Source organism: Larimichthys crocea, chromosome I, assembly GCF_000972845.2.
Source record: "Larimichthys crocea isolate SSNF chromosome I, L_crocea_2.0, whole genome shotgun sequence".
Classification (NCBI taxonomy): Eukaryota; Metazoa; Chordata; class Actinopteri; family Sciaenidae; genus Larimichthys; species Larimichthys crocea.
The window spans coordinates 546086-563425 of record NC_040011.1 but is presented as its reverse complement, the minus strand read 5'-3'; the positions used below and the strand labels follow the sequence as shown (position 1 = coordinate 563425).

At 40.6% G+C, this 17340-nt stretch overlaps 1 protein-coding gene across 3 annotated transcripts in view; it reads left to right on the top strand.

Annotated features, from left to right (window-relative positions):
- Positions 1-17340, top strand: part of lingo2 (leucine rich repeat and Ig domain containing 2) — a 218189-nt gene that overhangs the window by 128303 nt on the left and 72546 nt on the right. For all 3 annotated transcript variants that reach the window (XM_027279439.1, XM_027279435.1, XM_027279433.1), the window contains exon 4: positions 12269-12355. The gene's annotated coding sequence lies outside the window, so the exon portion shown is untranslated. The remainder of the gene's footprint in view (positions 1-12268; positions 12356-17340) is intronic.

Below are 17340 nucleotides of genomic sequence, written 5' to 3'. Positions count from 1 at the left end.
ATAATCTTTCTTTATGTTTTTTTTTCTTCTTCTTTTTTCTGTCTTCAGAATTACTTTCAGTCCCTTTTCCTTCTTTTTTTTTGTGCCAAGAACACTCTGGTTATGTTTTCCTGTGGTCAGATATTTCCTCTGTATATAGTAGGCACTTCGATGGAGAGATGAGTGACAGAGAGCGCAAGGTGTTTTGTGAGATTGGACGTGGCATGACATTGCCTGGTGCTGATAAGAACCGCACTTTGCAGTTGTGTCATTTGTTAAAATGAGCTGTTGGCGGGGGGAAAAAAACAAACAAACATCAGTGTGGCATCTGTCATTGGCGTGCTTGTCTTTTGACTGACACATCGCAATTAAAGTTGTGTAAAAACCTGCAGGCTTGTGTTCTAAAATATGAAACACGTGCTAATTATTAGACTCCTGTCCTGAGTGTTAATCTTCAAAGCGTGTGAAGAGTGAGGTATGAACACTGTTGCATACGTAATATGTACACATATTCTTTGGACCTGGCCTAAATAACAAGCCTGTAGAGACGGATGAGTGGCACGTTTGTGGGTGGAAATGTACTAACATAACGGGGTACGAAGGGGGGGCGAAAACAATCTAGTTCTGCTGTGGTGTATTCAGCACTACACATAAACCAAATGAAGCATTTCTATTGATTGCCACTTCCTTGGATTCAGCTGTTTGGGTAGGAGAAGGGGAGTCTCCTACTATCAGCTGACACGGCTCATTGTTCACCGCGGACTAATAAAGAGCTTTACTGGTACCATTATGCATTCTCTGTGGCTAGTGACAGGCTGATGACAAGCCTTAAAGATGGAAGCCATTTCACATTTAAACAATAACAGATGGAAGGCCTCACTCACTGGATCGCCCCAGGAGACATAAACCTGCATCTTATGTCAATTTATAGCACGGATGCCATTATGTATCTGCGGTTTCATTCATAATGCTAACAGGCTAATTTATTTATTGGTACAGACTGTGTTAAGTTTGTTTCCTGTAAAGAAATCATAAAAACTAGTTGAGCTAAAAGCTAAATTAACTTGTCATTGATTTTCATAGATTGTCCATAGAGTTTTATTTTGATACTCTTTATGCTTTCACTACATACCTCCATTCAACCTGATTCTCTTACCATTTAAAATCTGCAACCAACACAGCCTTCATGGCTGGGAAATGGAGCCAATGTGGAAGTGCTAAAAACTGTACTTCCTCGAGTGGCCACTTGAAGCTTGCTACAGAACATGTCAAGCCCCCATGGTAAAATGTCCAACTCCACAGCAGAAGTAAACATGTACATGGAACAAAAAAATTTTTGGTTAACTGTACTGAGGCTGATTTTTTTAACTAAGCAATTCAAATTGTTTTAAGGCCTAAAGTAACGCATAATTAACAGCATGGCAGTGATCTATGTTTTTGCCAATTTTTAAATTAGCCTGGAGTCGGAAGTAGGCAGTACAGCCAACATGGCTGTGACCAGAGCCACAGATTTTCAAAACTTCCAAACGGCACCTTGGAAACTTCTGGTCATAACATGGTAAAATGGCAGTTTCATCGGGAAAGTGAGCTGAAGTTTTGATTTGTTGAAACAAGCACGAGATCAGCGGATGAGCACAACACTGGCCTATTCACTAAATCATCAAAACAAGGAGTTTGTAGAATCAAAGCAGCCAGGAAGGTAGAAATCCAAGTCCTTAGCTGAAAAACCCCAGGTTCAATCGCTCATGCTCCCAATGAGCTTATCCACACTCCACACTATATGTGTAATGGTCTGCATTCTTAACCCACTCTATAGAGGGCAGAGACAACCCTAAAATAAAGAAATAAAAGCTTGGCCTTTCTGCTCCTGTCCTCTGTAGATAATTGGCCAATTGCGTCCTTTTAATCATAAACTCTTATAGGCCTGTGAAGAAGGACAATTGAGTCAGACCATTGCCATAAAATCCGAGATTTCATGCTCTCTTCTTCTCATCGCCTTGTCCACACAGCCTCAGTGTCACGTGATAGAAAATACTGGTATTATATATATATATATATATATATGTTGAATACGTTTGCAGGTGTCATTTGCAGAGCTGCCATCTCCTTTAGCCCTCACTTTAGTCTCTGATTGTCAACATACTGTAGTGTAGCTATAGCTGCTGGATTACCAGGAGTTTAGAGATGCTGTCAGTCGCTTAAAGCTGATGAACATGAAGAGAATGCACTGATTATGTTACTAAATGATGAAGTGCATGGGCTCCTTTGGTGTTAGCCGGGAAATTGCAGGTGGAGATGCATTCATAAAAGGATACATTAATTAAATCTGGAAGGAAAACAAGCCTCGCAGTGCGGACATTTTATGTGAATTTACCTGCAAAACACAGAGAGAGGAAGAGAGGCAGGCAGATACACTGAGAGAGAGACAGAGAGCTTTTTTTCTCCCCACTACGTACAATTTCAGAACACTTAAGTGATTCTCAATCCCAGCATGCCTCAGCCTGCCACCGCAATGACAGATGCTCCAAAATTGAATATAGATTTCAGTGAGCAAGGCAGGCGTGCCTGATGAATCTCAATTTGCTGCTGTCCATATTTCATAGTCACCACTATGGATAGCTCAAGGGGAGGCGGTGAGAGCACTTTGGCTGCACCTGCCAACCTGTCAGTTGGCTAGTGTCGAATGATGATCGGTACTTCATAAAGGGCCATATTTATCCCACACTAATTCATGCCCTACATCATTTTATCACCAAAATGTACATCCTTGAGTCTGGGGGAAAGGAACAGATATTGAAAAGACATGCTTCATTTCACGACTGCAGTGATCTTAAGAGAAAAAAAGAAGCCTGCATGATGACAATTGCTCAGCAGTAGAAGATTGTAGGAACGATGTACAGTAGCTTGAGGGTGGAACAAATGCAGAGCTTCCCCAAGGGGGGTGGTGGTGCCTTGGCTGCTGTGTACCTGGCAGTCTATTTATAACTTGGAATACTTCTAAAATGGCACTGGATGCTATTGTTTTGAAACAGAGTACTCCTGTGGAGAATTCTGCTATTCAAAATGATGACTGTTTGATCACTTGTTAGAGCTGTCACAGCATTGGCTGTAATTTAAATGGAAATGCCTTTGAATTTGCTTATGTAATCCACTTTATGACACATTGTTTGTACTTCACATTGCAGTTGACCACTTCCCAAAGAATATCTACAGCTTCATATAAATGCATCACTATGTCATCTTAGCATTCATTCCAGCACAGTCCCTGCTTAGAACGCCCAGTCCCTCTGCACTGTAGGTTGTACGGTAAAATTCTGTCAATATTACGGTAAAAGGTTATTAGCACAGTTGATTTCACATTTAAGGTTGGTTATTCCATATTTTGCTGGGTGTTTTTTTCATCAAAATAAAGGCTTGTTTGCCATATAAGTGACATGAAAATACCTTATAAATGCCACATAAAAGCTTTGCCATGACATATTGCAGTGTTTTACTGTACAATTAACAGTGTCTAATATTAAATGCTACTTTATTCTGTATAAATTCACTAAAAATGCATAAAAATAAAGGTTTGAATATGATATGTATATAAAAACATATTTCATGGTATAATTAAGGGTTTTTTACTATCATGGTTTGGCAGATTTTTACCATAAAATCTACAGACATGTTTGTGTGGAGGCCAGAGCCACTACAGAAAGACAGCCTACTAAGTTGCTATAAAGCTGCAATCAGTCATAATACTAAATGTTGCAGCACAATATTCCACAAGAAATGTAGCACATAAGCAACATAACTATAAGCACTTTTTTCTGTTCATGAAAAGACAGATGTTCTCATTGGCCTAGATGTGGATGCTACAGGAGCAGGAGGCAATACGATGATAATATTGACATGCAGACACTGATGAAGCGTTGTGTTGTATATGAGTAATGTTTTGTGGGATGGAAAAAGAAGGAACATGCACAGTCTAATTTGTATTACTCAAAAAAATAAAACATTTCACAAATATTTTTACAAATGTAGTATGTAGTATGTATTCATGACCAAAAAAAAAAAAAAAACATAAAGAAATGGAATAACACAGCACAGGTCTAATTCATTCTTAATTGTTTTAATAACAGCTTAATTACGCATATTAGGTGTAAATGTGTTTAATTGGCGTATAAATTATTTTTATGCATCTGTAATTTAATCTAGAGTAATTAAACACTGAACTAATCTATAATAATTAGGCTGGCATAATAGAAGCTCCATACCCAAGCCTACCTGGCAACATAGTTAAAAACTGAAAAAAGGCAGAGAAAATATGAATATGAAACAACATATAAAACGAGCAACGATTAAACGACCACTCAAGAGGTGAAATTAGTTAAATAAGCTGAGAGCAACACTGTCGTTATGTGAGCAGTAACTTCAAGTGTTGAGGGCAACGGGCAGTAGGATATTTGTTTGATGTAATGCCTCAGAAATATATTTTAAAACTCCTTACAGCTCCTCACTCCTCCTTGTAAAGTTTATGATGCTGAAATCTAATCTAGACCCCCACAGTGGACGTATCAGCCTGATGCTCAAAGTGCCATGTAAGACGCAGATAAAGAGAGACACAGAGTGTATCTGTCTCAGTGTTAATGACGATAATAACCAGATCGCAATAACCATAACCTACAGCAAAAAAAAAAAAAAAACGCTGCTCCTTAACCACTGTTTCTGCTACAAGCACTGGTGCTGTTTCTGCTTCTTTCTGTTATAGCTGCCGACATCCATGACAGTTTTTTTTTTTTTTTTTTTTTTATCTCATAAAAACAACACTTTGGAGTGAATTGTGTGATGCCACCAGGGGGTGCAGGAGATGGTAGATCTTTCTAGTTTAATTGGAGTAGACGTGCTACATGTGTCTGTGTGTGTTGCCGCATCTCATTAAGGCGAGGTATGGGCCACTGAGCCGGCTAAGAAGAACGGATAGGGAGCATGTGGCGGTGTAGTTTCCCTTCACCGCAAACCCAGCCGCTCTGCACTTTCTCTTCCTTTCAGGAGTCACGCTGAGGTCCCTGGAGCCAAGACCAGTCAAAGTGGTTCCACTTGATGCAAAGGCCCTGAAGGAGCCCACTGTCAAAATGAACACACACAGGCACAAAATACAATCTAAGCGTGCGCCAATGTACAGAGCGTATCACATCAAGCAGATGCACACATACAGAATGCGTACGATTGCACACACGCGGCGTTGTTATCACAGAAAAATTGGAAGAAAATGAAATGTGCAAATTTCTCTGATGAAAAATCTAAATGTCAATATGGAGACATGTGCACTGACATGTGCATACAGATCACTCTGTGATGTGCTGAGGACAAATGGGACTTATTTTGCTAGATTTTTTTGCTATGATAAAAATATTGACTGTGTTACACAGTTCATTAATTACTCCACCGTAGAGGTTTTTGTTACTTCACTATGCTACTCTCTAGCACACAATTATGGGCCAAAGCAAAGCTTTGATGGCTTCACCCACAGAGTGGTGAAAAAAAGTCCTTTCAGCACAATAATACACACCAGAAAATGCTGGTCTTTACAGAAAAATTAACAATTATCTTGACATTTCAGTTATACGAGTCCATTTGATACTCCTTTTTTTAATATTGCTTCTATACTTTCTTCTTTATTTTTATGGCTGCCAGTCATGCACTGTAGATCAAGCAAAAGAGCAAAGCCCCGGAGGTGTCTTTGCTTTCTTTTAAATTTTCCGACCGCCCACGTTGATAATCTTTTATAAAAGAGCTGCACAGCTCTTATTTAAAATTACAGTCAATTGTGTTCATGCAAATGTAACTCGCATTTTAGATTCGTAACACCTTCAACTGATGCTTATGATGACACGCACACAATATCCCCCGATCTCTGGTGGTAGATAACAGGCCTGCACAAATCCCGCAAATCCTTAAAACTACTGCTTGTGAAGAGGTTTTTTTTTGTTGTTGTTTTTGTTTTTAACAGAACACCTGATAGAACCTGAAAGCTGCACAGATGGGTTACAGTTGGCTTTCACTGTTGAGGAGAGGAGGGAATGTGAAATGTTCAAGTTCATGTTTTGAGATTGACGTTTGAATTAGTTTTAAGGGTTTAAGTAGAAATAATAATAGTAATAATAAATTGCTTCAATTACACGAGCGAGAGAGTGAAGACGAGAGAGGAAAAGAGCCACAGAAACCCACATCAGCGATTTTAGAAACAGCAGCAACACCAGGCTATCATCCATCAGTAAGAGATGTCCAGTATGAGGCAGTGCTGGTTGGTTATTGATTTTGCAAGACAACATTTAGGCTACCGAATCTTGGATGCGACGATCCCCTCATCACATTGACTATATTAAGAGCCCATTGATTTCACGTTAGCACAGAGACTTATCTCCTAGTTAGCTTACAGCAAGACTCTGCAAAAAAAAATCCATCTTTGCACTCACACCGTGTGGGCTTAAAAGGTGGAGGGCTTAAAAAAAGTAGGTTGTTTCCTCCATTAGCAAAGAGCAGCTCTGTTCCATTTACAACAAACTCCAAAACACCATTAGACAACAAAACTATTAAATCAATCAAACCTTCTTGAACCAGTCCTGCTCCATCTTCCACTTCTGTCTTCATTCCCTATCCCATTTTATATTTCAAAGCTACTTTTGCCACATTATGGCTCAATACACAGCTGCTTTGTATGTCTCACTTGAGAGCGTTCACACAGCAAACAGAAGCATGGCTATTATGATAATTATATTAAAACCTTCCACCTCATTTTAAGTGGAAAAGCATTTGCAAGCTAAGTTGCAAATGATGACTTGAATGTTTGGTGAACTCATTAGATTTAATACTTCATATGCATGTATTATTTTACCTACTGTCACTGTCACATTGAAGCTCGTCTAAGAAGTAAAATCATGTCATAACATGAAACATAACAGCATAATTACTCACCCTATGTCTCAGCTGTGTTGTGTTCATCATATCCACATATGTCTGTATAGTTTTAATCTGAGTTATAAGATGATAGTAGGAGCGTTTATAAAACAAAAATATAATATCTTAACCACAACACTGTCGTTAATAGTGTGTGAGACCAAGTCCTTTATTGGTGAATGTGTATTAGCAAACAAATGAAAATTATGTAGCGGAGGCCAGTGTGCTTAAATCTTCATAAACAGCACTTTAGTGGTAACATATGAAACCTTATCCATGTGGAGGAGTGGGAGTGATGGATGTAATTTAATGGCTCACATTAACTTCCTGGAGGGCCTCACTCTCACTTTTTCTTTCTTGTTTCCACCTTTACTAGAGCAAACCAACTTCGTAATTGGCATAATAATGTGTTTAATTGCTTTCTTGTCGTTGAGCCCACTGAGTTTTACACTGTAAAGAAGTATAAATCAGGCGTGTATTTACGAGCAATCAAACGCTCACCATCGAAAGGAACATATAAAAGGATGCCCAGCTGTGCAAAGTAATTGGTTCTGCTTTAATAGCTGTGCATTATTAGTTAAAGGAAATATATTTTGATCAGGAACATGAGTTTGTTTTGTGTGCGGTTTAATTTTCCTGATATTTAATGTTTCTGTTGCAATGATATCAAATTGTGTTACAGTTCTTTTTTTCTGGTAAAATTCGAAATCCCAGTCGGGATTCAATACTCACCTCAGGATGAGTGAACACATAACTGATAGAGTCATACTGGCTCAGACGTCGCCCGGGTCAACAAGGTCTGCACACATACAGTACAGCAACAGTAATCATGGAGATGCTTGGATACAAGGTGGGCTTGGGACATAACAAACAGTACCCACCATGGAAGAGACGATTAGAGGCCAAGATAAAGGCAGGACAGAGAGATGTTAGCCAGCTAGCTGAATTGCAGAAAGGAAACATGGTGAATAAAGCGGCACCTAGGAAGTACAACTCACTCTTCATACCAGAGGAACTGGAAACTGCCAAACAGCGACTAACAGCTCTGGCCACCCGGTTGAAGAGATACACCAAGGAGGGAGAGGCCAGGAGAATAAACAAGTTGTTCTCCACTGAACCAGCCAAGGTGTACTCTCAGTGGCAGGGAAACAACAACCGGTCAGACCCGCCAAGAGCTGAGGTGGAAAAATACTGGAAAGACATATGGGAAAGAGAGGCATCATACAACACCAATGCCCAATGGTTAGTGGACCTAAGAGCTGACCACAGCAACCTACCAGAACAAGAACCAGTAACCATCTCAATGGCAGACATCCAAGAAAGAGTGTCAAAGATGAAGAGCTAGACAGCACCAGGCCCCGACATAATCCATACGTACTGGCTGAAGAAGCTAACTGCACTCCATGAGCGCCTAGCAGCACAGATGAACCTGCTGCTCAGGGATGGGACCCACCCAGAGTGGCAGGACAGTCCTAATCATGAAGGACCCCCAGAAGGGACCCATCCTATCCACCTACCGGCCAATCACCTGTCTCTGCACAACATGGAAGGCTCTATCAGGGATCATTGCGGCAAAAATGAGCAGGCATGTGGCTCAATACATGAGTAAGGCACAGAAAGGAATTGGCAGTAACACCAGGGGAGCCAAGCACTAGCTACTGGTTGATAGAACAGTCGCCCGAGACTGTAAGAAGAGACAGACCAACCTGCGCACTGCCTGGATTGACTACAAGAAAGCCTACAACTCAATGCTGCACACATAGATACTGGAATGTCTGGAACTATATAAGATCAACAGGAACCTAAGGAAGGAGGATGCCAGGAATGAGTGAGAAATAGACTCACTGATCCACACCACCAGGATCTACAGCAATGACATAGGGATGTCATTCGGATTGGACAAGTGTGGCCAGATGGTCTCAAAGAGAGGCAAGATGATCCGGACTGAGGGGATTGACCTACCAGAGGGCAACATAGGTGATATCCAAGACAGCTACAAGTACCTTGGTATCCCACAGGCTAAAGGAAACCATGAAGAGGCCACAAGGAAGTCAACCACAGCCAAATACCTCCAGAGAGTAAGGCAGGTCCTGAAAAGTCAGTTGAATGGTAAGAACAAGGTCCAAGCCATCAACATGTACACACTACCAGTCATCAGATACCCCGCTGGCATCATAAACTGGCCAAAGGAGGAGATAGAAGCCACAGATATCAAGACTAGAAAGCTCCTCACCATGCATGGAGGGTTCCACCCCAAGTCCAGCACCCTGAGACTATACACTAAGCGAAAAGAGGGAGGCCGAGGGCTAGTGAGCGTCAAGGCCACGGTCCAGGATGAAACATCGAAAACACGAGAATACATCAGAAAGATGGCCTCGAAGGATGAACTGCTAAGTGAGTGTCTCAGGCAGCAGAACTCTGATGAGGGTGCAGAGAAGGAGGAACAGACAACCTGGAGGGACAAACCCCTACATGGCATGTACCACCGTCAGATAGAGGAAGTGGCTGATATCAAGAAATCCTACCAGTGGCTGGATAATGCAGGACTGACAGACAGCACAGAGGCACTAATCATGGCAGCACAAGAACAGGCCATAAGCACAAGAGCCATAGAGGCCAGGATCTACCAGATTAGCCAGACCCAAGATGCAGACTGTGTAAAGAGCCCCTGAGACAGTCCAGCACATAGTAGCAGGGTGTAAGATGCTAGCTGGATCAGCGTACATGGAGAGGCACAACCAAGTGGCTGGGATAGTATACAGGAACATCTGCAACCAGATAGAAGTACCTAAATCCCAATAGGCCATACCACAGAAGGTGGCTGAGAACACAGGGCACGTGCTGTGGGACTTCAGCTTCCAGACTGCAAACAGGTCCTGGCTAACCAACCGGACATAGTGGTGGTGGACAAAGAGCAGAAGAGGGTGTGGTGATAGATGTGGCGATCCCAGCTGACGCCAACATCAGGAAGAAGGAACATGAGAAACTTGAGAAGTATCAAGGGTTGAAGAGCAGCTGGAACGGATGTGGAAGGTCAAGGGTAGCATGGTCCCCGTGGTAGTGGGGGTACTGGGGCAGTAACCCCCAAACTGGAAGAGTGGCTCCGCAAATCCCAGGAAAACATTGAAGCCTCAGTCCAGAAGAGTGCAGTCCTAGGAACATCGAAGTGCAGTCCTAGGATACCACCCCGCGGTGAGAAGGGATTTATTTATTGTTTTATATTGTATTTATATTATATATATATATATATATATTATATATATATATATATATATATATATATTAATTAATAACACAGTGTGTCTCATTTAAACAGAGACAGCTGTATCAAACGGGCTCAAAAGAGAATAAAAATTACATTTACATTGCCAAGTTCATTCAAAGACTAGAACATTATTAAAAGCTGATTTAATATAATTCAAGGATACTTCTGACCTATGAGCGCTTTAATAGGCTACCTGCAGCTTTTCCACTACGACTTCATTTTTGCTCTCCCAGAATGAATCCTCCTGCTAATGAAAGCCTTGTATCTTTTTCTCGCTTTCAGCTGAGCAGTAAAATGGGAAGGAAAAAAAGAAAAAATCATCCCATTTCCCAATATGCTCCTCGCCATTCTCCATACTACAACACGAAGCGCCAATTATCAAGGTGTGGGCTGTGGTTGTTAAGAACAAATGCTGATGAAGCTCTGATGTCTATAACAGCATCCAGGTGCTCTTGCATATTAAGACACTTTATGGTCAAATAATTAAGGAGAGACACTATTGTCTTGATTGGTGTGCATCTTGATTCCAGGTGGCAGATAGCATGCTAATGCATCTTTACAAATCAAGGCTAAACTTGTGGCATGCAGGGAAGTTGATGATGACCAGAGTACACCAGATTGTCAGACAAAGGTTATTACAACATATTATGTGCAATCAATTACTGTATTTCTGTCTGAATCAGTTTTCTAAGCTCAGTAAATACACAAGGATTTGTCGTCGATAGCACTAGAGACATACTAGTGTCTAATGGGCTCTGTGAGGCTCCATGTATACACAGCAGATCTTTGAGGCAAATCACCAAGAACTGTGACCTGATTATGGCGATTATCCTGTGCCAAATGTCATGGCGAATCATCCGATAGTTCTAGAGCTATTTTATTCAGAGCCCAAAGAGTCGACCTTATGTCTGTGCTAGAGGAAAGTCAGAAGATTGCTAAACTCAGGAGGATACATCGTCTAGGCTCCATGAATATGTATGCAAAATGTTGAATCTATCTAGCAGTTGTCGAGATGACTCACTCCGGCCTGCTGGCGATGCTTAACGAAAATCATTTTGGTTCATACATGAACGCCTGTACAAAATGCCATGACAATCCATCCAATAGCTGGCTTCGCCATCTGCTAACTAGCAACGCAAGCACGCTAGGCACTAAAGATCAGTGCCAAGATTGAGTACCTCTTAGTATGTATCATTTGTGTCTAATATCATCATATTAAGATGATTGGGAGAACCACATCGACATCAAGGAATTCATTTTTCATCCTGGAATGTCAAAGACATTTCGCTCATCTGTAAAATCAAGGACAGACCAAAAAGAGAGGGTCATTATAAATTCAGCGAAATCACCCCCTTCACAGCCCATCAATATTCTGTGGCCATTGTGAAGAACTGGTTTCAAGCTTAACGAGGGGATCCAACGGATAAATGATCAAAAAACAGGACAGCTATTGTCCTTGAACTCTTAATGGCGTACTAATAGCGCACGGTGTCAAGAGTGATTTTAACAAGAGTGTCCTGAGTCAAACTTTTTTTTAATCTCTGCCTTTGGACTTAGAGGAAATAACTCTCTGTCTCTCTCTGTCTCTCTCTCCGTCTGTCTCTCCCCTGTCTCTCTCTTTCTCTCCACCATCATTGCCATCTCAGGCACGCCTTTTGCATAATCACCATCCTCTGTTTCCTCCTGCAGTCTGGATAAGGGGGCTCATTATAGTAGAGAGAGTAGAAGCTAGGGACCGGTGTGCATTTCGTAGCTTGCACTTCTTGCTAAGGATCTGGAAAAAAAAAAAACATGAATTTCTGCTAAATAAGTCTTTAAACAAAACCCTTACCGTGGACTCACATGTAAGCCTTGCTTGGGTTAAAATAAAATCGAACACGTCGTGTGATTTACTCATGTGGTTTGAAAACTGATGTGCTACTATCTATTTAGTGTCTCTTCTGTGTCCATCTCATTTCCAAGAATTGTGTTTCACACAATGTTTGAAATTGTGATCTTCATGTATTGATTCTCATCGTGGCTTTTAAGCTTACCTGTAATTACTCTTCTTAGTTCTACTTCTTCCCTCTCCTCTCTTTCCAGATAAAAGACCGAAAATAGGGAGGACCACAGCAAAAGCAGAGTGAAAAGAATGGGCCATGGCTGTGGGGATGATTGCTTCTCAAAGTGGTAAGCAGCAGACATTTACAGTCTTTTAACAGGTACCTTTATTCTAGAGAGACATGGACAAAGAGCACATGAAAAATCAATTTCTGTGGTCTTTCTCTGGTCACGTTGACATTGTTATGTTACTCAGTATATGCAGCCTACCTTCAGCTTCAGTTTGGTCCTCATTCAGCCATTTATGTCTTTTTCTATTCCTGCGTTACAATTTTCTTTCTTCATTTTTGATCAGTCAGAAAATATTCCTCCTCCAATCAAGGTCCCTTTTGAACCGTAAGCCTGGAATTTATTCTGAACCTCTTTTACTAGACTTTTATTCGAGATACACACTTTTAGCTATGTAACACTGGACCTGTTCAAATGTTACAGCTCCATTAGCTTCATGCTCTTCGTGTCACAGAGTTGCAGTGTTGACTCAGTGTCCCTTGGTGCAGGCTTTCTGACCGCTGACACCTGAATCATTGTTTTATAATGACTTGATCCCTCATCAATGCGGCCAGGACGAGCGGGTCAAAACAGCAGGATGGGTTCATATTGTCACCCTGAATTCTCTGTCTGACCGGGACCTTTCAATGTACAATGAGTGCATGAACCCTTCACGGCTTCTAAAGAATGCACCTGTAATTCATAAATAACTTATGCATTATGCATTGCACACTACAACATGTACTGTGTATTTCTCTCACTGTGTTGCTTTTGGATTATGATAGGAAGACATTCTGAGGGCATGTGTGTTGCATAATTAGGGCCCGAGCACGGAAACCGTGCGAAGCCCTATTGTATTTCGAATGTTTATTATTTTTTTTTTTATTTTTATTTTTTTTTTTTTTTTTTTTGTGACCTTTTTTATGCTGTATATCAAGATACGCACATGTCAGAGATGCACTAATGAAGAAACAGTTTGATACAGGGGTCTCAAACATGAGATGACCTGCTCTTTTCATGAAATAGTCTGACCCGGTGAATCCAGGTGAAAGCTGATCCCTCATTAATTTCGGTTCTTAATGCTGCTTCAAATTATCACAGGATAAGGAATAATGTTTGAAGGGAAGGGAAGAAGCAATTACAGATACAATTTAAACCCTCGTAGCAATAGAACATGAATTCTTCAAAGGGGGGATGCAGCTGAATATTCTAACAACAATCTTAGTAATTAGGGTGACCTGCTAGTATGTAATTATCTTGTGTCCAAGTAATTTTTACTGCACCATGCTATATATCTAAACAATCACAGCAACATATATGTTTTCCTGCCCCGATAAATCACACACGAAAGATACACAACATATATCATTTCTTTTGTAATACAGTATTTCAGTGTGACTGTCTACTGGCTGACGACATAGATAAATGCATGAAGGGCAGTGGTTTAATATGTCATATATAATCTAATTAAAACAGCCTTGCGCTGTGCACTGCTGTGATAAACACCACAGAACAGTGCATCCACTTGTTTTAGCCAGAGATGTTTGAGTGCAAATCCATCATTTCTTAAGCCAGTTCCAGTATTCATGCAACAAAACAATCATCCTGACAAGAGTTTTAATTTACAAGTCAAACTCCAGAGTCTAACTTCATGTGCTAAGCTTTTGTCAGATTTGAAATTGCATGTCTAAATTTGCGAACGTGCACGTGCAGGCATCCGCGGGGAGTACACACATATGCTTGGGCGTATGTTTGTGTGTCCAAACTTGAGTGTATGCATGGCTGTGTAGGCAAGTGTGTCTGCATCTGTGTTTTTGCGGCGAGAGAAAGAGATAGAAAAGCAGCAGAGGTGATGTTGTGTGAAGAGGAGGGAGGCTGCAGACAGATAGTGTCATTCCCTCAGTATCACCATCAAATCTTAATCTCCCGGCTCCTCATGGGAGGAGCCAGCCGAGCATAGGATTGTGTTTTGCATCTAAATCAAGACGTCGTGTTCCTTCAGCGAGGGCTTTATTGAGATAAAGTCTGATGTGTCTCTTCTCGACTTCACATACGTTTGGATGCGCAGGCTGATCACCCAGCTGTTGTTGTTTGTACGAAAATTGTTAAATTCAGTCGCCTCGTAACTGTAACGTCTCTAGTCAATTAAAGAATGGAGGGGAAACAAAAGTACCAAGGGAGTGTAGTTAAGTTATCCAACACTGTGTGGAAGTTTCAGCGGATTGCATCATGGGGGGCTGAGTTCTCATAGCAGTCAATACCACCACCAGCTAAACCCAGAGGCTGTAATTACATATTAATAATTTTCATTTTTTCTCTCTTATACTCTCTCATTGACAGTGTTCACCATATTTACTTGATTGATTCCAGGCTACAGTGTGCTAAAAATGACATATTGGTTCTTGGACCAACATTGTCTAGAAATTGTTTAATCAATTCTACATTTATGAAAAAAAACTAGGGTTGGCAGTATATTCTGTTGGTAAATGGACTGTACTTATATAGCGCCTTTCTACTCTTCTGATCACTCAAAGTGCTTTTACACTACACATCTCATTCACCCATTCACACACATTTGTACACTGATGACATCAGTTTTGGGAACTAAGCATTCATACGCGTTCACACAACGACGGCGCAGCTTTCAGGAGCAATCTGGGGTTCAGTATCTCGCCCAAGGACACTTCGACATGCAGACTGGTTAAGACTGGCGGTTAATGGCTTGTTACTACTCAAATATGTAATGTAAGAAGTATTCTGGACCTACTGTAAAGGAGAGCAGTCATGTTTTAAGAGTAATATTACTTCGGATTTTGAGGCAGTCTGTCCTGAAATGTCTGGCTATGGTATTTGTACTGTATGTAACACATCCATGACACCTTCTCAAAACAGTCCTCGCACCCCCATTATTGTCTGTGTCTTTCTCGGGGAAAGTAGAGATAACAAGTGAACACACACCATCTGGCCCTTATCACAACGAGGTGTACTTCCTCTCACGCCCTTTACTAGCAGGAAATGCCCCGTCCTCCTCTGCACCACCTTCTCATACTCTCAATTGGGAGAAGAGGTGAGCAGTCACAGGGGCACGTTCCATTTCCAAAAAGCCTCCGGGGTTACCCCTCAAAATTCTCACCTGACACACTTAATTCCCCGTGAACACACAATACACACACACACACACACACACACACACACACACACACACACACACACACACACAAAAAAACTGTGACAGAGCTTTTAATTATGTGTCGGTGCATGAGTGTTTATCCAGAGGGATTAGGTATTCTGGTACTGACATTTGCGGATAGGCAACATGATTTGTTTTTTTGTTGTTTTGTTTTTCTTATTTGTTTTTTTTTGTTTGTTTTTTTTTTTTCTCCGATGAAGTGCTACATTTTCCCCAACATCAATTGGATATGGTATTATTAGATCTGGCTGCACACTTTCAGATATGAAAGGGAAAAATAATCTCTCTGAAAGAGGTAGGCTCTGACAGCATACTGAGACGTAATGGAAAGCCTGGCTGCTGTTTCAAAGAGAGAACACAGTAAGAAGACTGGTTTAGAGAGGGAAGCCTGTTCACTGCAGACAAACAACAGGGATAATGCAGCAGAGATGCTCAGTTCATTGTGCTGTACCTATCGTTCTGATTTATTATGGATATGATTTTTTTTTTCTTTTTTTTTTTCCGTGGAGCTCCACTCGTGTCTTGAAGGCAAAGGTGCCCTAGGACAACTGTGTGAAGCATGCAGTGGAGATAATATATAGAAAATAAAAGAAATCTATAGCATGCTGTCTTGAAATTTGTTTTATTTCTATTTTATTACAATGAATGGTCAGAAATTATTATTTTTTTCATCATAATCAGATATACATGGATGCATTTTTTTTACTCATTTCTTGAACAACACATTAATGGTAATGGGAAACACATGGCATTCATCTTGTGTATAATAATTTCTGTGCTGCCCACATGCCTCATTATTCCCAGTAATAGAGTCACATCTCCACCAAGTCCATTGATTGATCATTATTTTCGCAACCTTTCCTTTCAAATGCATAATTTGAAGCCTGGCAGTTGCATTGTATAAGATGCCAAATGATGCTATATTGTTGTTGTTGTGTGGATGTGCCTGATATTAAGTTCTACTGAGCGTTCTGCACTCTGACATCTTTGGGGAGTAGGGACACATTAACATGAACACAAACACATGTTGCTATGACCAAAAAGTCGAACTTCTCATGACCTCTGAATGAAATGTTAAGTATATTTTAACATATGGGCCTGTGTGTACAGTAAGACCTTCAGTCAACTAGGCCTTTCTTTCCTAGCATGAAGGAATAAAAATATATGTTTTCCTATGATTGTACTTGAACCACAAAAAGGATAATTCATTTACAGCAATCGCTATTCTCAGGTGATTATACAGGAATGAAAACATACATCTGCATTTTGCTTTTCTGCCATATACTTCTCTTAAATCTCACACACTGAATCTTTGAAGCGGGAAACTCATAAATTTAGTGTACTGTAAACCACTGTTGCTACTAGACAAGCTCACTAGAAGATTCTAACAACCTTTTTAACTTAATTAACTAACTAACTAATCTCACCACACCACACACACACAGTGTAATGGGCATAGTTATGTAAGTAAGTAAATAAAGTACAAGTATACTTTCACAATAAAAGCATGAAATATCAAATTAGTGTGATAATAACAAACACAACAACAAGTAGGAATAATAATAATTGATTGTCATGTTGATTGTTTGAACATTTTAATATATGCAGAAAAAGCTCATGGTCATTCTGATGTGCATTTCATCTCCCCATAACAAAATCGTCTCTGAGTTAGATAAAGTGACAGTATTTCCTCATTTCTCATCAGGCTGCCCCGTATGTTCAGGAGCTCCCCAGTTACCCTGATGTCAGTTAATTTTGTGCCTGAAAAGGCACAAAATTAACTGACATCTCAGCTCAAAATGGGGGCACGTGTCACATCTTTCAGTAGGTGGATTTGACATCAAAAACCCATCGTTTCTTTTTGTTTAGTATGGCT